The following is a 23575-nucleotide window of genomic DNA, read 5'->3' as shown; positions in this document are numbered from 1 at the left end:
ATTCAATAATTTAAACTTAATCACATCAGAGAACATTAGTTCCAAATTCTTGAAGGAAACCTCAATGGCGGCCGTGGTACCCAGCATTCCAAGCGGGAATGAATATGCCGTACACACTCAATAGGAGGCCACCGCGCAGGCGCAAATCCAGCCGCACAGAGACACTGCGCATGCTCCAGAGACAGGCGGCCATTGCGGTGGAAGGCGGTGAAAGTCGGTGACGCACATGAGACTAATGGAGCCGGCGAGCGGGGAGGAGGCTTCAGAAGGACTTGGTGTAGCCCGCAAACGCGAATAAGAATGTCAATGTCCCGCTTTGGTAACTCAGGCTCCTTTCACCTGCGAAGAGAATCCGGGGAAGGAAAAAGAGGCGGGAAGATTCAGATCGCCGCCATTTTGCTGCTGGGGCAATAGAGCGCATGCGCAATATCCTGGTGATGTCAGTGAGTGGGCGTGGCTTCGGAATCCTCTGTTGAGTTGGAGCTGAAACAGCACAGGCTGGGGATGGAGGCTGGGATCTTCCTGTGCTCACTCAGCACAGGCTGGGGATGGAGGCTGGGATCTTCCTGTGCTCACTCAGCACAGGCTGTGGATGGAGGCTGGGATCTTCCTGTGCTCACTCAGCACAGGCTGGGGATGGAGGCTGGGATCTTCCTGTGCTCACTCAGCACAGGCTGTGGATGGAGGCTGGGATCTTCCTGTGCTCACTCAGCACAGGCTGGGGATGGAGGCTGGGATCTTCCTGTGCTCACTCAGCACAGGCTGGGGATGGAGGCTGGGATCTTCCTGTGCTCACTCAGCACAGGCTGGGGATGGAGGCTGGGATCTTCCTGTGCTCACTCAGCACAGGCTGTGGATGGAGGCTGGGATCTTCCTGTGCTCACTCAGCACAGGCTGGGGATGGAGGCTGGGATCTTCCTGTGCTCACTCAGCACTGGCTGGGGATGGAGGCTGGGATCTTCCTGTGCTCACTCAGCACAGGCTGGGGATGGAGGCTGGGATCTTCCTGTGCTCACTCAGCACTGGCTGGGGATGGAGGCTGGGATCTTCCTGTGCTCACTCAGCACAGGCTGGGGATGGAGGCTGGGATCTTCCTTTGCTCAATCAGCACAGGCTGGGAATGGAGGCTGGGATCTTCCTGTGCTCACTCAGCACAGGCTGGGGATGGAGTCTGGGATCTCCCTGTGCTCTGTATTGGGCTCAGTACTGTACTGTGCGTTTAACCCTCATTGTGTTGTTCTAATTGCTGCCTCTCTCTCTCTCTCTCTTGCAGTGGGTCTGGGAGTTCCTGACTGATCACAATGTCCTGATCCTTTCCACACATCACACACACTCAAGTTGGATGAGCCGCTGGTGGTGATGCAGGAGATGGAGAACTCCAGCCTTCCATCCACTCCACAGTGAGGTCAGATCACACACTGATAACTCGTTCAACAGGGTGTTAACACAGCAGAAGCTGGGAATGGGGCCTGGGATCTTCCTGTGCTCTGAGAATGGGAATCAGTAACACATTATGTGAGAACAGCTAAATCAGCACAGGCTGGGGATGGAGGCTGGGATCTCCCCGTGCTCACTGTCCCCACTCAGTGTCCCCACTCACTGTCCCCACTCACTGTCCCCACTCAGTGTCCCCACTCACTGTCCCCACTCACTGTCCCCACTCACTGTCCCCACTCAGTGTCCCCACTCACTGTCCGCACTCACTGACCCCAGTCACTATCCGCACTCACTGTCCCCACTCACTGTCCCCACTAACTGTCCCCACTAACTGTCCCCACTCAGTGTCTCCACTCACTGTCCGCACTCACTGACCCCACTCACTGACCCCAGTCACTATCCGCACTCACTGACCCCACTCACTATCCGCACTCACTGACCCCACGCACTGACCCCACGCACTGACCCCTCACTATCCGCACTCCCTGACCCACCACCACCCCACTCCACCACCACCACCACCCCACTCCAACACCACCACAACCCCACTCCAACACCACCACAACCCCACTCCAACACCACCACCACCCCACTCCAACACCACCACCACGCCACTCCAACACCACCACAACCCCACTCCAACACCACCACCACCCCACACCAACACCAAAACCAGACTCCAACACCACCACCACCCCACTCCAACACCACCACCACCCCACTCCAACACCACCACCACCCCACTCCAACACCACCACCACCCCACTCCAACACCACCACCACCCCACTCCAACACCACCACCACCCCACTCCAACACCACCACCACCCCACTCCAACACCACCACCACCCCACTCCAACACCACCACCACCCCACTCCAACACCACCACCACCCCCCTCCAACACCACCACCACCCCACTCCACCACCACCACCACCCCACTCCACCACCACCACCACCCCACTCCAACACCACCACAACCCCACTCCAACACCACCACCCCACTCCAACACCACCACCACCCCACTCCAACACCACCACCACCCCACTCCAACACCACCACCACCCCACTCCAACACCACCACCACCCCACTCCAACACCACCACCACCCCACTCCAACACCACCACCACCCCACTCCAACACCACCACCACCCCACACCAACACCACCACCACCCCACTCCAACACCACCAACACCCCACTCCAACACCACCCCACTCCAAGACCACCACCCCACTCCAAGACCACCACCACCCCACTCCAACACCACCACCACCCCACTCCAACACCACCACCACCCCACTCCAACACCACCACCACCCCACTCCAAGACCACCACCACCCCACTCCAAGACCACCACCAACCCACTCCAACACCACCACCACCCCACTCCAACACCACCACCACCCCACTCCAACACCACCACCACCCCACTCCAACACCACCACCACCCCACTCCAACACCACCACCACCCCACTCCAACACCACCACCACCCCACTCCAACACCACCACCACCCCACTCCAACACCACCACAACCCCACTCCAACACCACCACCACCCCACTCCAACACAACCACCACCCCACTCCAACACCACCACCACACCACTCCAACACCACCACCACCCCACTCCAACACCACCACCACCCCACAACCACCCCACTCCAACACCACCCCCCAACCCAACACCACCACCCCACTGCAACACCACCACCACCCCACTCCAACACCACCACCACCCCACTCCAACACCACCACCACCCCACTCCAACACCACCACCACCCCCCTCCAACACCACCACCATCCCACTCCAACACCACCACCACCCAACTCCAACACCACCACCACCCCACTCCAACACCACCACCTCCCCACTCCAACACCACCACCACCCCACTCCAAAACCACCACCACCCCACTCCACCACCAACACCACCCCACTCCAACACCACCACCACCCCACTCCAACACCACCACCACCCCACTCCAACACCACCACCACCCCACTCCATCACCACCACCACCACACTCCAACACCACCACCACCCCACTCCAACACCACCACCACCCCACTCCAACACCACCACCACCCCACTCCAACACCACCACCACCCCCCTCCAACACCACCACCACCCCCCTCCAACACCACCACCACCCCACTCCAACACCACCAACACCCCACTCCATCACCACCACCACCACACTCCAACACCACCACCACCCCCCTCCAACACCACCACCACCCCACTCCAACACCACCAACACCCCCCTCCAACACCACCACCACCCCACTCCAACACCACCACCACCCCACTCCATCACCACCACCACCACATCTCCAACACCACCACCACCCCACTCCAACACCACCACCACCCCACTCCAACACCACCACCACCGCACTCCAACACCACCACCACCCCACTCCAACACCACCACCACCCCACTCCAACACCACCACCACCCCACTCCAACACCACCACCACCCCACTCCAACACCACCACCACCCCACTCCAACACCACCAACACCCCACTCCAACACCGCCACCACCCCACTCCAACACCGCCAACACCCCACTCCAACACCGCCACCACCCCACTCCAACACCGCCACCACCCCACTCCAACACCGCCACCACCCCACTCCAACACCGCCACCACCCCACTCCAACACCACCACCACCCCACTCCAAGACCACCACCACCCCACTCCAAGACCACCACCACCCAACTCCAAGACCACCACCACCCCACTCCAAGACCACCACCACCCCACTCCAAGACCACCACCACCCCACTCCAAGACCACCACCACCCCACTCCAAGACCACCACCACCCCACTCCAAGACCAACACCACCCCACTCCAAGACCACCACCTCGACCACCCCACTCCAAGACCACGACCACCCCACTCCAAGACCACGACCACCCCACTCCAAGACCACCACCACCCCACTCCAAGCACCACCACCACCCCACTCCAAGACCACCACCAACCCCACTCCAAGACCACCACCACCCCACTCCAAGACCACCACCACCCCACTCCAAACCACCACCACCCACTCCAAGACACCACCACCCCACTCCAAGACCTCCACCACCCCACTCCAAGACCACCACCACCCCACTCCAAGACACCACACAACCACCCCACTCCAACTCTACCACCAACACCCCACTCCAACTCTACCACCACGACCCCACTCCAACACCACCACCACCCCACTCCAACACCACCACCACCCCACTCCAACACCACCACCACCCCACTCCCAACACTCACCACCACCCCACTCCACACAACCACCACCCCACTCCAAGACACCGACCACCCCACTCCAAGACCACCACCACCCCACTCCAAGACCACCACCACCCCACTCCAAGACCACCACCACCCCACTCCAACCTACCACCACCACCCCACTCCAACACCACCACCACCCCACTCCAACACCACCACCACCCCACTCCAACACCACCACCCACCCCACTCCAACACCACCACCCCACTCCAAGACCACCACCACCCCACTCCAACACCACCACCACCCCACTCCAAGAACACCACCACCCCACTCCAACACCACCACCACCCCACTCCAACACCACCACCGACCCCACTCCAACACCACCACCACCCCACTCCAACACCACCACCACCCCACTCCAACACCACCACCACCCCACTCCAACACCACCACCACCCCACTCCAACACCACCACCACCACCACTCCAACACCACCACCCCACTCCAACACCACCACCACCCACTCCAACACCACCACCACCCCACTCCAACACCACCACCACCCCACTCCAACACCACCACCACCCCACTCCAACACCACACACCACCCCACTCCAACACCACCACCACCCCACTCCAACACCACCACCCACCCCACTCCAACACCACCACCCCACTCCAACACCACCACCACCCCACTCCAACATCCACCACCACCCCACTCCAACACCACCACCACCCCACTCCAACACCACCACCACCCCACTCCAACACCACCACCCCACTCCAACACACCACCACCCCACTCCAACACCACCACCACCCCACTCCAACACCACCACCCCCCACTCAACACCACCACCACCCACTCCAACACCACCACCACCCCACTCCAACACCACACCACCCCACTCCAACACCACCACCACCCACTCCAACACCACCACCACCCCACTCCAACACCACCACCACCCCACTCCAACACCACCACCACCCCACTCCAACACCACCACCAACCCACTCCAACACCACCACCACCCCACTCCAACACCACCACCACCCCACTCCAACACCACCACCACCCCACTCCAACACCACCACCCCACCCCACTCCAACACCACCACCCACCCCACTCCAACACCACCACCACCCCACTCCAACACCACCACCCCAACTCCAACACCACCACCCCACTCCAACACCACCACCCCCACTCCAACACCACCACCACCCCACTCCAACACCACCACCACCCCACTCCAACACCACCACCCCACTCCAACACCACCACCACCCCACTCCAACACCACCACCACCCCACTCCAACACCGCCACCACCCCACTCCAACACCACCACCACCCCACTCCAACACCACCACCACCCCACTCCAACACACCACCACCCCACTCCAACACCACCACCACCCCACTCCAACACCACCACCACCCCACTCCAACACCACCACCACCCCACTCCAAGACCACCACCCCACTCCAACACCACCACCCCACTCCCAACTCCAACACCACCACCCACTCCAACACCACCACCCCACTCCAACACCACCACCCACCAACACCCCACCCCACTCCAACACCACCACCCCACTCCAACACCACCACCACCCCACTCCAACACCACCACCACCCCACTCCAACACCACCACCACCCCACTCCAACACCACCACCCACCCCACTCCAACACCACCACCCCACTCCAACACCACCACCACCCACTCCAACACCACCACCACCCCACTCCAACACCACCACCACCCCACTCCAACACCACCACCACCCCACTCCAACACCACCACCACCACCACTCCAACACCACCACCCCACCCCACTCCAACACCACCACCCACCCCACTCCAACACCACCACCCCCACTCCAACACCACCACCACCCCCACTCCAACACCACCACCACCCCACTCCAACACCACCACCACCCCACTCCAACACCACCACCACCCCCACTCCAACACCACCACCACCCCACTCCAACACCACCACCACCCCACTCCAACACCACCACCCCACTCCAACACCACCACCACCCCACTCCAACACCACCACCACCCACTCCAACACCACCACCACCCCACTCCAACACCACCACCACCCCACTCCAACACCACCACCACCCCACTCCAACCACCACCACCACCCCACTCCAACACCACCACCACCCCACTCCAACACCACCACCACCCACTCCAACACCACCACCACCCCACTCCAACACACCACCACCACCCACTCCAACCACCACCACCACCCCACTCCAACACCACCACCACCCCACTCCAACACCACCACCACCCCACTCCAACACCACCACCACCCCACTCCAACACCACCACCACCCCACTCCAACACCACCACCACCCCACTCCAACCTACCACCACCACCCCACTCCAACACCACCACCACCCCACTCCAACACCACCACCCCACCCCACTCCAACACCACCACCCCACCCCACTCCAACACCACCACCCACCCCACTCCAACACCACCACCACCCCACTCCAACACCACCACCACCCACTCCAACACCACCACCCCACTCCAACACCACCACCACCCCACTCCAACACACCACCACCCCACTCCAACCACCACCCACCCCACTCCAACACCACCACCACCCCACTCCAACACCACCACCACCCCACTCCAACACCACCACCACCCCACTCCAACACCACCACCACCCCACTCCAACACCACCACCACCCCCACTCCAACACCACCACCACCCCCACTCCAACACCACCACCACCCCACTCCAACACCACCACCACCCCACTCCAACACCACCACCACCCCACTCCAACACCACCACCACCCCACTCCAACCACCACCACCCCACTCCAACACCACCACCACCACTCCAACACCACCACCACCCCACTCCAACACCACCACCACCCCACCCAACACCACACCACCCACCCCACTCCAACACCACCACCCCACTCCAACACCACCACCCACCCCACTCCAACACCACCACCCCACTCCAACACCACCACCACCCCACTCCAACACCACCACCACCCCACTCCAACACCACCCACCCCACTCCAACACCACCACCACCCCACTCCAACACCACCACCACCCCACTCCAACACCACCACCACCCCACTCCAACACCACCACCCCACCCCACTCCAACACCACCACCCCCACTCCAACACCACCACCCCACTCCAACACCACCACCACCCCACTCCAACACCACCACCCCACCCCACTCCAACACCACCACCCCACTCCAACACCACCACCACCCCACTCCAACACCACCACCCCACCCCACTCCAACACCACCACCCCACTCCAACACCACCACCACCCCACTCCAACACCACCACCACCCCACTCCAACACCACCCACCACCCCACTCAACACCACCACCACCCCACTCCAACACCACCACCACCCCACTCCAACACCACCACCACCCCACTCCAACACCACCACCACCCCACTCCAACACCACCACCACCCCCACTCCAACACCACCACCCCCACTCCAACACCACCACCACCCACTCCAACACCACCACCCACCACCCCACTCCAACACCACCACCCCACCCCACTCCAACACCACCACCCCACTCCAACACCACCACCTCACTCCAACACCACCACCCCACCCCACTCCAACACCACCACCCCACTCCAACACCACCACCACCCCACTCCAACACCCACCACCCCACTCCAACACCACCACCACCCCACTCCAACACCACCACCCACCCCACTCCACACCACCACCACCCCACTCCAACACCACCACCACCCCACTCCAACACCACCACCACCCCACACTCCAACACCACCACCACCCCCACTCCAACACCACCACCACCCCACACCAACACCACCACCACCCCACTCCAACACCACCACCACCCCACTCCAACACCACCACCACCCCACTCCAACACCACCACCACCCCACTCCAACACCACCACCCCCCACTCCAACACCACCACCACCCCACTCCAACACCACCACCACCCCCACTCCAACACCACCACCACCCCACTCCAACACCACCACCCCACTCCAACACCACCACCTCACTCCAACACCACCACCACCCCACTCCAACACCACCACCCACTCCACTCCAACACCACCACCACCCACTCCAACACCACCACCCATCCCACTCCAACACCACCACCACCCCACTCCAACACCACCACCACCCCACTCCAACACCACCACCAACCCACTCCAACACCACCACCACCCACTCCAACACCCACCACCCCACTCCAACACCACCACCACCCCACTCCAACACCACCACCACCCCACTCCAACACCACCACCACCCCACTCCAACACCACCACCACCCCACTCCAACACCACCACCACCCCACTCCATCACCACCACCACCCCACTCCAACACCACCACCACCCCACTCCAACACCACCACCACCCCACTCCAACACCACCACCACCCCACTCCAACACCACCACCACCCCACTCCAACACCACCACCACCCCACTCCAACACCACCACCCCACTCCAACACCACCACCACCCCACTCCAACACCACCACCACCACCCACTCCAACACCACCACCACCCCACTCCAACACCACCACCACCCCACTCCAACACCACCACCACCCCACTCCAACACCACCACCACCCCACTCCAACACCACCACCACCCCACTCCAACACCACCACCACCCCACTCCAACACCACCACCACCCCACTCCAACACCACCACCACCCCACTCCAACACCACCACCACCCCACTCCAACACCACCACCACCCCACTCCAACACCACCACCACCCCACTCCAACACCACCACCACCCCACTCCAACACCACCACCACCCCACTCCAACACGACCACCACCCCACTCCAACACCACCACCACCCCACTCCAACACCACCACCACCCCACTCCAACACCACCACCACCCCACTCCAACACCACCACCACCCCACTCCAACACCACCACCACCCCACTCCAACACCACCACCACCCCACTCCAACACCACCACCCACCCCACTCCAACACCACCACCCCACTCCAACACCACCACCACCCCACTCCAACACCACCACCACCCCACTCCAACACCACCACCACCCCACTCCAACACCACCACCACTCCACTCCAACACCACCACCACCCCACTCCAAGCACCACCAGCCACCCCACTCCAACACCACCAGCCACCCCACTCCAACACCACCACGCACCCCACTCCAACACCACCACCACCCCACTCCAACACCACCACCACCCCACTCCAACACCACCACCACCCCACTCCAACACCACCACCACCCCACTCCAACACCACCACCACCCCACTCCAACACCACCACCACCCCACTCCAACACCACCACCACCCCACTCCAACACCACCACCACCCCACTCCAACACCACCACCACCCCACTCCAACACCACCACCACCCCACTCCAACACCACCACCACCCCACTCCAACACCACCACCACCCCACTCCAACACGACCACCACCCCACTCCAACAACACCACCCCACTCCAACACCACCACCACCCCACTCCAACACCACCACCACCCCACTCCAACACCACCACCACCCCACTCCAACACCACCACCACCCCACTCCAACACACCAGCACCCCACTCCAACACCACCACCACCCCACTCCAACAACACCACCCCACTCCAACACCACCACCACCCCACTCCAACACCACCACCACCCCACTCCAACACCACCACCCCACTCCAACTCTACCACCACCACCCCACTCCAACACCACCACCACCCCACTCCAACACCACCACCACCCCACTCCAATACCACCACCACCCCACTCCAACACCACCACCACCCCACTCCAAGACCACCACCACCCCACTCCAAGACCACCACCACCCCACTCCAAGACCACCACCACCCCACTCCAACTCTACCACCACCACCCCACTCCAACACCACCACCACCCCACTCCAACACCACCACCCCACCCCACTCCAACACCACCACCACCACCCACTCCAACACCACCACCACCCCACTCCAACACCACCACCACCCCACTCCAACATCACCACCACCCCACTCCAACACCACCACCACCCCACTCCAACACCACCACCCCCCACTCCAACACCACCACCACCCCCACTCCAACACCACCACCCCCCCACTCCAACACCACCACCACCCCACTCCAACACCACCACCACCCCACTCCAACACCACCACCACCCCACTCCAACACCACCACCACCCCACTCCAAACCACCACCTCCACTCCAACACCACCACCACCCCACTCCAAAACCACCACCACTCCACTCCAACACCACCACCACCCCACTCCAACACCACCACCACCCCACTCCAACACCACCACCACCCCACTCCAACACCACCACCACCCCACTCCAACACCACCACCGCCCCACTCCAACACCACCACCACCCCACTCCAACAGCACCACCCCACTCCAACACCACCACCACCCCACTCCAACACCACCACCACCCCACTCCAACACCACCACCAACCCCACTCCAACACCACCACCCCACCCCACTCCAACACCACCACCCCACCCCACTCCAACACCACCACCCCACTCCAACACCACCACCACCCCACTCCAACACCACCACCACCCCACTCCAACACCACCACCACCCCACTCCAACACCACCACCCCACTCCAACACCACCACCACCCCACTCCAACATCGCCACCACCCCACTCCAACACCGCCACCCCCCCACTCCAACACCACCACCCCCCCCACTCCAACACCACCACCACCGCACTCCAACACCACCACCACCCCACTCCAACACCACCACCACCCCACTCCAACACCACCACCACCCCACTCCAACACCACCACCACCACTCCAACACCACCACCACCCCACTCCAACACCACCACCACCCACTCCAACACCACCACCACCCCACTCCAACACCACCACCCACCCCTCTCCAACACCACCACCACCCCACTCCAACACCACCACCCCACCCCACTCCAACACCACCACCACCCCACTCCAACACCACCACCCCACCCCACTCCAACACCACCACCCCACCCCACTCCAACACCACCACCCCACTCCAACACCACCACCACCCCACTCCAACACCACCACCACCCCACTCCAACACCACCACCACCCCACTCCAACACCACCACCACCCCACTCCAACACCCACCACCCCACTCCAACACCACCACCCCCCCCACTCCAACACCACCAACCCCCCCACTCCAACACCACTACCACCCCACTCCAACACCACCACCACCCCACTCCAACACCACCACCACCCCACTCCACCACCACCACCACCCCACTCCACCACCACCACCACCCCACTCCCAACACCACCACCACCCCCACTCCAACACCACCACCACCCCACTCCAACACCACCACCCCACTCCAACACCACCACCACCCCACCCCACTCCAACACCACCACCACCCCACTCCAACACCACCACCACCCCACTCCAACACCACCACCACCCCACTCCAACACCACCACCACCCCACTCCACCACCACCACCACCCCACTCCAACACCACCACCACCCCACTCCAACACCACCACCACCCCACTCCAACACCACCCCACCCCACTCCAACACCACCACCACCCCACTCCAACACCACCACCACCCCACTCCAACACCACCACCACCCCACTCCAACACCACCACCACCCCACTCCAACACCACCACCACCCCACTCCAACACCACCCCACCCCACTCCAACACCACCACCACCCCACTCCAACACCACCACCACCCCACTCCAACACCACCACCACCCCACTCCAACACCACCACCACCCCACTCCAACACCACCACCACCCCACTCCAACACCACCACCACCCCCACTCCAACACCACCCCCCCCACTCCAACACCACCACCACCCCACTCCAACACCACCACCACCCCACTCCAACACCACCACCACCCCACTCCAACACCACCACCACCCCACTCCAACAGCACCACCCCACTCCAACACCACCACCACCCCACTCCAACACCACCACCACCCCACTCCAACACCACCACCACCCCACTCCAACACCACCACCACCCCACTCCAACACCACCACCCCACCCCACTCCAACACCACCACCCCACCCCACTCCAACACCACCACCCCACTCCAACACCACCACCACCCCACTCCAACACCACCACCCCACTCCAACACCACCACCCCACTCCAACACCACCACCACCCCACTCCAACATCACCACCACCCCACACCAACACCGCCACCCCCCCCACTCCAACACCACCACCCCCCCACTCCAACACCACCACCACCGCACTCCAACACCACCACCACCCCACTCCAACACCACCACCACCCCACTCCAACACCACCACCACCCCACTCCAACACCACCACCACCCCACTCCAACACCACCACCACACTCCAACACCACCACCACCCCACTCCAACACCACCACCACCCCACTCCAACACCACCACCACCCCACTCCAACACCACCACCACCCCACTCCAACACCACCACCTCACTCCAACACCACCACCACCCCACTCCAACACCACCACCACCCCACTCCAACACCACCACCCCACTCCAACACCACCACCACACCCCACCCACCCAACACCACCACCACCCCACTCCAACACCACCACCACACTCCAACACCACCACCACCCCACTCCAACACCACCACCACACTCCAACACCACCACCCCCACTCCAACACCACCACCACCCCACTCCAACACCACCACCACCCCACTCCAACACCACCACCACCCCACTCCAACACCACCACCCCACTCCAACACCACCACCACTCCACTCCAACACCACCACCACCCCACTCCAACACCACCACCACCCCACTCCAACACCACCACCACCCCACTCTCAACACCACCACCACCCCACTCCAACACCACCACCCCACCCCACTCCAACCACCACCACCCCACCCCACTCCAACACCACCACCACCCCACTCCAACACCACCACCACCCCACTCCAACACCACCACCACCCCACTCCAACACCACCACCCCACTCCAACACCACCACCACCCCACTCCAACACCACCACCACCCCACTCCAACACCACCACCACCCCACTCCAACACCACCACCACCCCACTCCAACACCACCACCACCCCACTCCAACACCACCACCACCCCACTCCAACACCACCACCACCCCACTCCAACACCACCACCACCCCACTCCAACACCACCACCACCCCACTCCAACACCACCACCACCCCACTCCAACACCACCACCACCCACTCCAACACCACCACCCCACTCCAACACCACCACCACCCCACTCCAACACCACCACCACCCCACTCCAACACCACCACCACCCCACTCCAACACCACCACCACCCCACTCCAACACCACCACCACCCCACTCCAACACCACCACCCCACTCCAACACCACCACCACCCCACTCCAACACCACCACCCCCCACTCCAACACCACCACCACCCCACTCCAACACCACCACCACCCCACTCCAACACCACCACCACCCCACTCCAACACCACCACCACCCCACTCCAACACCACAACCACCCCACTCCAACACCACCACCACCCCACTCCAACACCACCACCACCCCACTCCCCGCCCCCGCTAACCGTCCCCACTCCCGTCCCCACTCCCCGCACCCACTCCCCGCCCCACTAACCGTCCCCACTCCCCGTCCCCACCCCGTCCCACACCCCGTCCCCACCCCCCGTCCCCACCCCCCGTCCCCACTCACCGTCCCCACTCCCAGTCCGCACTCCCCATCCCCACTCTCCATCCCCACGCCCCGTCCCCACGCCGCGACCCCGCTCCCCGCCCCCGCTCCCCGTCGCCGCTCCCCGTCCCCAATAACCGCCCCCACTCCCCGTCCCCGCTCCCCGTCCCAGCTCCCCGTCCCAGCTCCCCGTCCCAGCTCCCCGTCCCAGCTCCCCGTCCCCAATAACCGCCCCCACTCCCCGTCCCCGCTCCCCGTCCCAGCTCCCCATCCCAGCACCCCGTCCCAGCTCCCCGTCCCAGCTCCCCGTCCCAGCTCCCCGTCCCAGCTCCCCGTCCCAGCTCCCCGTCCCAGCTCCCCGTCCCAGCTCCCCGTCCCCGCTCCCCGCCCCCGCTCCCCGCCCCCGCTCCCCGCCCCCACTAACCGCCCCCACTAACTGCCCCCACTCCCTGTCCCCACTCCCCGTCCCCACTAACACCCCCACTCCCCGTCCCCGCTCCCCGCCCACCGTCCCCGCTCCCCGTCACCGCTTCCCGTCCCCGCCCACCGCCCCCGCTCCCCGCCCCCACTCCCCGTCCCCACCCGCCGTCCCCACCCGCCATCCCCACCCCCCGTCCACACCCCCCCGCCCCCACCCCCCGTCCCACCCCCCGTCCCCGCGCCCCGTCCCCGCGCCCCGTCCCCGCTCGCCGTCCCCGCGCCCCGTCCCAGCTCCCCGTCCCCGCGCCCCGTCCCCGCGCCCCATCCCCGCGCCCCGTCCCCGCGCCCCGTCCCCGCGCCCCGTCCCCGCTCGCCGTCCCGCTCCCCGTCCCCGCTCCCCGTCCCCGCTCCCCGTCCCCGCTCCCCGTCCCCGCTCCCCGTCCCCGCTCCCCGTCCCCGCAACCGTCCCCGCTCGCCGTCCCCGCTCGCCGTCCCCGCTCTCCGTAGCCGCTCACCGTAGCCGCTCACCGTCCCCACTCCCCGTCCGCTCTCCCCGTCCCCACTCCCCGCCCCCACTCCCCACCCCCACTCACCGTCCCCACTCCCCGTCCCCAATCCCCGGCCCGACTCCCCGGCCCCACTCCCCGTCCCCACTCCCCGTCCTCACTCCCCGTCCTCACTCCCCGTCCCCACTCCCCGTCCCCACTCCCCGTCCCCACTCACCGTCCCCACTCACCGTCCCCACTCACCGTCCCCACTCACCGTCCCCACTCACCGTCCCCACTCACCTTCCCCACTCACCGTCCCCACTCACCGTCCCCACTCACCGTCCCCACTCACCGTCCCCACTCTCCGTCCCCACTCTCCGTCCCCACTCTCCGTCCCCACTCTCCGTCCCCACTCTCCGTCCCCACTCTCCGTCCCCACTCTCCGTCCCCACTCTCCGTCCCCACTCCCCGTCCCCACTCCCCGTCCCCACTCCCCGTCCCCACTCCCCGTCCCCACTCCCCGTCCCCACTCCCCGTCCCCACTCCCCGTCCCCACTCCCCGTCCCCACTCCCCGTCCCCACTCCCCGTCCCCACTCACCGTCCGCACATCCCCGTAGCCACTCACCGTAGCCACTCACCCTCCCCACTCACCCTCCCCACTCACCCTCCCCACTCCCCCTCCCCACTCCCCCTCCCCACTCCCCCTCCCCACTCCCCCTCCCCACCCCCCGTCCCCACAGCCCGTTGCCACTCCCCACCCCCCGCCTGCACCCCCCGTCCCCACTCCCCGTCCCCAATAACCGTCCCCACTCCCCGCCCCCACTCCCCGCCCCCACTCCCCGCCCCCACTCCCCGCCCCCACTCCCCGCCCCCACTCCCCGCCCCCACTCCCCGCCCCCACTCCCCGTCCCCACTCCCCGCCCCCACTCCCCGCCCCCACTCCCCGCCCCCACTCCCCGCCCCCACTCCCCGCCCCCATTAACCGTCCCCTCTCCCCGTCCCCTCTCCCCGACCCCACTCCCCGACCCCACTCCCCGTCCCCACTCCCCGTCCCCACTCCCCGTCCCCACTCCCCGCCCCTACTAACCGTTCCCACTAACCGTCCCCACACCCCGTCCCCACTCCCCGTCCCAACTCCCCGTCCCCACTCCCCGTCCCCACTCACCGTCCCCACTCACCGTCCCCACTCACCGTCCCCTCTCCCCGTCCCCTCTCCCCATCACCTCTCCCCGCCCCCACTCCCCGTCCCCAATAACTGTCCCCACTCCCCGTCCCCACTCCCCGTCCCCACGCCCCGTCCCCACTCCCCGTCCCCACTCCCCGTCCCCTCTCCCCGTCCCCTCTCCCCGTCCCCACTCCCCGTCCCCTCTCCCCGTCCCCACTCCCCGCCCCCACTCCCCGCCCCCACTCCCCGCCCCCACTCCCCGCCCCCACTCCCCGCCCCCACTCCCCGCCCCCACTCCCCGCCCCCACTCCCCGCCCCCACTCCCCGCCCCCACTCCCCGCCCCCACTCCCCGCCCCCACTCCCCGCCCCCACTCCCCGCCCCCACTCCCCGTCCCCACTCCCCGTCCCCACTCACCGTCCCCACTCACCGTAGCCACTCACCCTCCCCACTCCGCCTCCCCACTCACCCTCCCCACCCCCCGTCCCCACGGCCCGTTCCCACTCCCCACCCCCCGCCTGCACCCCCCCGTCCCCACTCCCCGTCCCCAATAACCGTCCCCACTCCCCGCCCCCACTAACGGTCCCCACTCCCCGTCCCCACTCCCCGTCCCCACTCCCCGTCCCCACTCCCCGCCCCCACTCCCCGCCCCCACTCCCCGCCCCCACTCCCCGCCCCCACTCACCGCCCCCTCTCCCCGTCCCCACTCCCCGTCCCCACTCCCCGACCCCACTCCCCGTCCCCACTCCCCGCCCTCACTAACCGTCCCCACTAACCGTCCCCACTCCCCGTCCCCACTCCCCGTCCCCACTCCCCGTCCCCACTCCCCGTCCCCACTCCCCGTCCCCACTCCCCGTCCCCACTCCCCGTCCCCTCTCCCCGTCCCCTCTCCCCGTCCCCTCTCCCCGTCCCCTCTCCCCGTCCCCTCTCCCCGTCCCCACTCCCCGCCCCCACTCCCCACCCCCAATAACTGTCCCCACTCCCCGTCATCACTCCCCGTCATCACTCCCCGTCCCCACTCCCCGTCCCCACTCCCCGTCCCCTCTCCCCGTCCCCACTCCCCGTCCCCACTCCCCGTCCCCTCTCCCCGTCCCCTCTCCCCGTCCCCTCTCCCCGTCCCCTCTCCCCGTCCCCTCTCCCCGTCCCCTCTCCCCGTCCCCACTCCCCGTCCCCTCTCCCCGTCCCCTCTCCCCGTCCCCACTCCCCGCCCCCACTCCCCGCCCCCACTCCCCGCCCCCACTCCCCGCCCCCACTCCCCGCCCCCAATAACCGTCCCCACTCCCCGCCCCAACTCCCCGCCCCACTCCCCGCCCCCACTAACCGTCCCCACTCCCCGCCCCCACTCCCCGCCCCCACTCCCCGCCCCCACTCCCCGCCCCCACTCCCCGTCCCCACTCCCCACTCACCGTCCTTTCCCACTCCCCCATCCCCACACCCCCTTCCCCTCTCCCCCATCCCCACCCCCCTTCCCCACTCCCCCATCCCCACCCCCCGTACCCACTCCCCCTTCCCACTCCCCCCTCCCCACTCCCCCCTCCCCACTCCCCCCTCCCCACTCCCCCCTCCCCACTCCCCCCTCCCCACTCCCCCGCCCCCACTCCCCACCCCCACTCCCCGCCCCCACTCCCCGCCCCCACTCCCCAGTCCCCACTCCCCAGTCCCCACTCCCCAGTCCCCACCCCCCGTCCCCACTCCCCCCTCCTCACTCACCGTCCCCACTCCCCACTCCCCGCTCCCCGTCCCCAGCCCGCCGTCCCCGCCCGCCGTCCCCGCCCGCCGTCCCCACCCGCCTTCCCCACTCCCCACTCCCCACTCCCCACTCCCCACTCACGACTCACTGTCCCCACTTCCCGTCCCCACCCACCGTCCCCACTCCCCGCCCCCAATAACTGTCCCCACTCCCCGCCCCCACTCCCCGCCCTCACTCCCCGCCCCCACTCCCCGCCCCCACTCCCCGCCCCCACTCCCCGCCCCCACTCCCCGTCCCCATTCCCCGTCCGCACTCCCCACTCACCGTCCTTCCCCACTCCCCCATCCCCACCCCCCCTTCCCCACTCCCCCATCCCCACCCCCCCTTCCCCACTCCCCCATCCCCACCCCCCGTACCCACTCCCCCCTCCCCACTCCACCGTCCCCCCTCCCCACTCCACCGTCCCCACTCCACCGTCCCCACTCCACCGTCCCCACTCCCCCCTCCCCACTCCCCCCTCCCCACTCCCCGCCCCCACTCCCCGCCCCCACTCCCCGCCCCCACTAACCGCCCCCACTCCCCGTCCCCACTCCCCGTCCCCATTCCCCGTCCCCACTCCCCACTCACCGTCCTTTCCCACTCCCTCGTCCCCACCCCCCCTTCCCCACCCACCGTCCCCACCCCCCGTACCCACTCCCCCGTCCCCACTCCCCCGTCCACACTCCCCCCTCCCGACTCCACCGTCCCCACTCACCGTCCCCACTCACCGTCCCCACTCACCGTCCCCACTCACCGTCCCCACTCACCGTCCCCACTCACCGTCCCCACTCCCCGTCCCCACACCCCATCCCCACTCCCCCCCTCCCCACTCCCCGTCCCCACTCCCCGTCCCCACTCCCCGTCCCCACACCCCGTCCCCACACCCCGTCCCCACTCCCCCCTCACCACTCACCGTCCCCACTCCCCACCCACCCTCCCCACCCACCGTCCCCACTCCCCGTCCCCACTCCCCGTCCCCACTCCCCGTCCCCACTCCCCCCTCACCACTCACCGTCCCCACTCCCCACTCCCCAATCCCCACCCACCGTCCCCACTCCCCGTCCCCACCCACCGTCCCCACTCCCCGTCCCCACTCCCCGTCCCCACTCCCCGTCCCCACTCCCCGTCCCCACTCCCCGTCCCCACTCCCCGCCCCCACTCCCCGCCCCCACTCCCCGCCCCCACTCCCCGCCCCCACTCCCCGCCCCCACTCCCCGCCCCCACTCCCCGCCCCCACTCCCCGCCCCCACTCCTCGCCCCCACTCCTCGCCCCCAATAACCGTCCCCACTAACCGTCCCCACACCCCATCCCCACTCCCCCCTCACCACTCACCGTCCCCACTCCTCACTCCCCAATCCCCACTCCCCGTCCCCACTCCCCACCCCCGGCCCCCACCCCCCACCCCGACTCCCCGCCCCGACTCCCCGCCCCGACTCCCCGCCCCCACCCCCCGCCCCCACCCCCCGCCCCCACCCACCGTCCCCACTCACCGTCCCCACTCACCGCCCCCACCCCCCGCCCCCACCCCCCACGCCCACTCCCCGACCCCTCTCCCCGTCCCCTCTCCCCCTCCCCACTCCCCCTCCCCACTCACCCTCCCCACTCACCGTCCCCACTCACCGTCCCCACTCACCGTGTCCTCTCCCCGTCCCCTCTCCCCGTCCCCTCTCCCCGTCCCCTCTCCCCGTCCCCTCTCCCCGTCCCCTCTCCCCGTCCCCTCTCCCCGTCCCCTCTCCCCGTCCCCTCTCCCCGCCCCCACTCACCCTCCCCACTCCCCGTCCCCACTCCCCGTCCCCACTCCCCGTCCCCACCCCCCGTCCCCACGCCCCGTCCCCACGCCCCGTCCCCACTCCACACTCCCCGCCCGCACCCCCCGTCCCCACCCCCCGTCCCCACTCCCCACCCCCAATAACCGTCTCCACTCCCCGCCCCCACTAACCGTTCCCACTAACGGTCCCCTCTCCCCGTCCCCTCTCCCCGTCCCCTCTCCCCGTCCCCTCTCCCCGTCCCCTCTCCCCGTCCCCTCTCCCCGTCCCCTCTCCCAGTCCCCTCTCACAGTCCCCACTCCCCGTCCCCGCTCCCCGCTCCCCGTCCCCTCTCCCCGTCCCCTCTCCCCGTCCCCGCTCCCCGTCCCCGCTCCCCGTCCCCGCTCCCCGTTCCCGCTCCCCGCCCCCACTCCCCGCCCCCACTCCCCGCCCCCACTCCCCGCCCCCACTCCCCGCCCCCACGCCCCGTCCCCACGCCCCGTCCCCACTCCACACCCCCCGTCCCCACCCCCCGTCCCCACTCCCCACCCCCAATAACCGTCTCCACTCCCCGCCCCCACTAACCGTTCCCACTAACGGTCCCCTCTCCCCGTCCCCTCTCCCCGTCCCCTCTCCCCGTCCCCTCTCCCCGTCCCCTCTCCCCGTCCCCTCTCCCCGTCCCCTCTCCCCGTCCCCTCTCACAGTCCCCTCTCACAGTCCCCTCTCACAGTCCCCGCTCCCCGTCCCCGCTCCCCGCTCCCCGTCCCCTCTCCCCGTCCCCTCTCCCCGTCCCCGCTCCCCGTCCCCGCTCCCCGTCCCCGCTCCCCGCCCCCGCTCCCCGCCCCCGCTCCCCGCCCCCACTCCCCGCCCCCACTCCCCGCCCCCACTCCCCGCCCCCACTCCCCGCCCCCACTCCCCGCCCCCACTCCCCGCCCCCACTCCCCGCCGCCACTCCCCGTCCCCACTCTCCGTCCCCACTCTCCGTCCCCACTCTCCGTCCCCACTCTCCGTCCCCACTCCCCGTCCCCACTCCCCACTCCCCACTCCCCACTCCCCAGTCCCCACTCCCCAGTCCCCAGTCCCCACTCCCCAGTCCCCACTCCCCACTCCCCACTCCCCACTCCCCACTCCCCACTCCCCACTCCCCGTCCCCACCCCCCATCCCCACTCCCCCCTTCTCACTCACCGTCCCCACTCCCCACTCACCACTAACCGTCCCCACTCCCCGTCCCCAATCCCCGACCCCACTCCCCGTAGCCACTCCCCGCCCCCACTCCCCGCCCCCACTCCCCGCCCCCACTCCCCGCCCCCACTCCCCGCTCCCACTCCCCGCTCCCACTCCCCGCTCCCACTCCCCGCTCCCACTCCCCGCTCCCACTCCCCGTCCCCACTCACCGTCCCCACTCACCGTCCCCACTCTCCGTCCCCACTCTCCGTCCCCACTCTCCGTCCCCACTCTCCGTCCCCACTCTCCGTCCCCACTCTCCGTCCCCACTCTCCGTCCCCACTCTCCGTCCCCACTCTCCGTCCCCACTCCCCAGTCCCCACTCCCCAGTCCCCATTCCCCAGTCCCCACTCCCCAGTCCCCACTCCCCAGTCCCCACTCCCCAGTCCCCAGTCCCCACTCCCCGTCCCCACCCCCCATCCCCACTCCCCCCTCCTCACTCACCATCCCCACTCCCCACTCACCACTCCCCGCCCCCACCCCCCGCCCCCACCCCCCGCCCCCACAACCCGTCCCCACACCCCGTCCCCACACCCCGTCCCCACACCCCGTCCCCACACCCCGTCCCCACACCCCGTCCCCACACCCCGTCCCCACACCCCGTCCCCACTCACCGTCCCCACACCCCGTCCCCACTCACCGTCCCCACACCCCGTCCCCACTCCCCGTCCCCACTCCCCGCCCGCACTCCCCGCCCGCACTCCCCGCCCGCACTCCCCGCCCGCACTCCCCGCCCGCACTCCCCGCCCCCACTCCCCGCCCCCACTCCCCGCCGCCACTCACCGTCCCCACTCACCGTCCCCACTCCCCGTAGCCACTCCCCGTAGCCACTCCCCGTAGCCACTCCCCGTCCCCACTCCCCGTCCCCACTCCCCGTCCCCACTCCCCGTCCCCACTCCCCGTCCCCACTCCCCGTCCCCACTCCCCGTCCCCACTCCCCGTCCCCACTCCCCGTCCCCACTCCCCGTCCCCACTCCCCGTCCCCACTCCCCGTCCCCACTCAATGTAGCCACTGCCCGTCCCCACTGCCCGTCCCCGCTCCTCATTCCCGCTCCTCGTTTTCGCTCCTCGTTCCCGCTCACCGTTCCCGCTCCCCGTCCCCTGAGAACAAAGAACAGTACAGCACAGGAACGTTTCGGAAATGTTAACTCTGCTTCTCTTTCCACAGATGCTGCCAGACCTGCTGAGTGATTCCAGCATTTCTTGTTTTTATTCCAAAATGAACTGTCAGTTTAACAGGTCCTTTGCTGAATTGATGCTTTAAAACAGACTCATCTACTTTAGTAGGGATGTAATCCAGGTTTCTGAGCCAAATATCTTTAAAAGCATTATTGAAATGACTAACATCCTTTCTGAGGAGGAAGATGATAAAAATTGTTACAAACATTGAACCTGAGACTTGACGAATCCGCTTTGATCCAGGTTCAAACTTGTACAGAGAAACCCCGGAGGATTTCCAGTCCAACACCGTAACCACTCAGTCATCACAGCTGCACAAAGGCATTGCCCAGCAGTTTAACTTCTCAAATCTCCGACCCTGTTCTCCGTGTTAAATCTCAGCAACGCTTATTGTGTGGATTTTGTGATGTTCAATTTGTACAAATACATAAAATCAAAATGAATCACACGGATCGTTAAAATAATCTCACTTTCTGATATTAATAGCATGCAACACAATATGTTAAGAGAATTTACAAATTCCATGTTATTTATATTTAACCACAAGAATACCCACAGTCGATGGTTGAAATACAGGGAGTAATGGGAGGTCTGAGAATAAGAGACAAAGCTAAAAGACCATTAAAAGGTAAGAGTGGGGTTTGCTGAATTCCCTGAAGGTGATTCCCAGATAGTACTTTATTACATTTCCAGAGAATTCACTGAAGGTTATTTATAGATGGTCTTTTATTTTGTAAATGGACCCTTGTAGGTTCATTATGCACAGTCTCTTATTATTCGGGATATTGATTTCCTGAAGGTGGTTTAAGGATCGTACCTTAGTACTTTGAATTTAAGTTCCCTCAGACTCTCTATAGACTGTTCTGTTTTATTTGATGCAGATTAATCTGAAGGAACTTTATAAACTATCCCTTATTTTAATGATTACTGCTCCAAAGGAGATTTATGGGCAGCACTCTATATTTGGATGGAGATTTCTACAAAGAAGAATTGTGGACAGTCCCTGATTATTGCAATGGATGAATAATTCTCTATTGAAAGGATGTTCTCCTTTTGTTCA

General features: G+C 66.0%; 1 long non-coding RNA gene across 1 annotated transcript; it reads left to right on the top strand.

The window, feature by feature from the left end:
- The first annotated feature begins 200 nt into the window (after window positions 1–200).
- On the top strand, window positions 201–22907 carry LOC137360482 (uncharacterized). The gene is made up of 3 exons (XR_010971890.1): window positions 201–443; window positions 1274–1405; window positions 22505–22907. It is a non-coding gene; the product is annotated as an uncharacterized lncRNA (long non-coding RNA).
- Window positions 22908–23575: the final 668 nt, after the last annotated feature.

The sequence above is a fragment of the Heterodontus francisci genome, unplaced genomic scaffold, assembly GCF_036365525.1.
Source record: "Heterodontus francisci isolate sHetFra1 unplaced genomic scaffold, sHetFra1.hap1 HAP1_SCAFFOLD_633, whole genome shotgun sequence".
NCBI lineage: Eukaryota > Metazoa > Chordata > Chondrichthyes > Heterodontiformes > Heterodontidae > Heterodontus > Heterodontus francisci.
Note: the sequence above shows the minus strand (reverse complement) of the source record. Positions and strands in the feature narration are given on the sequence as shown.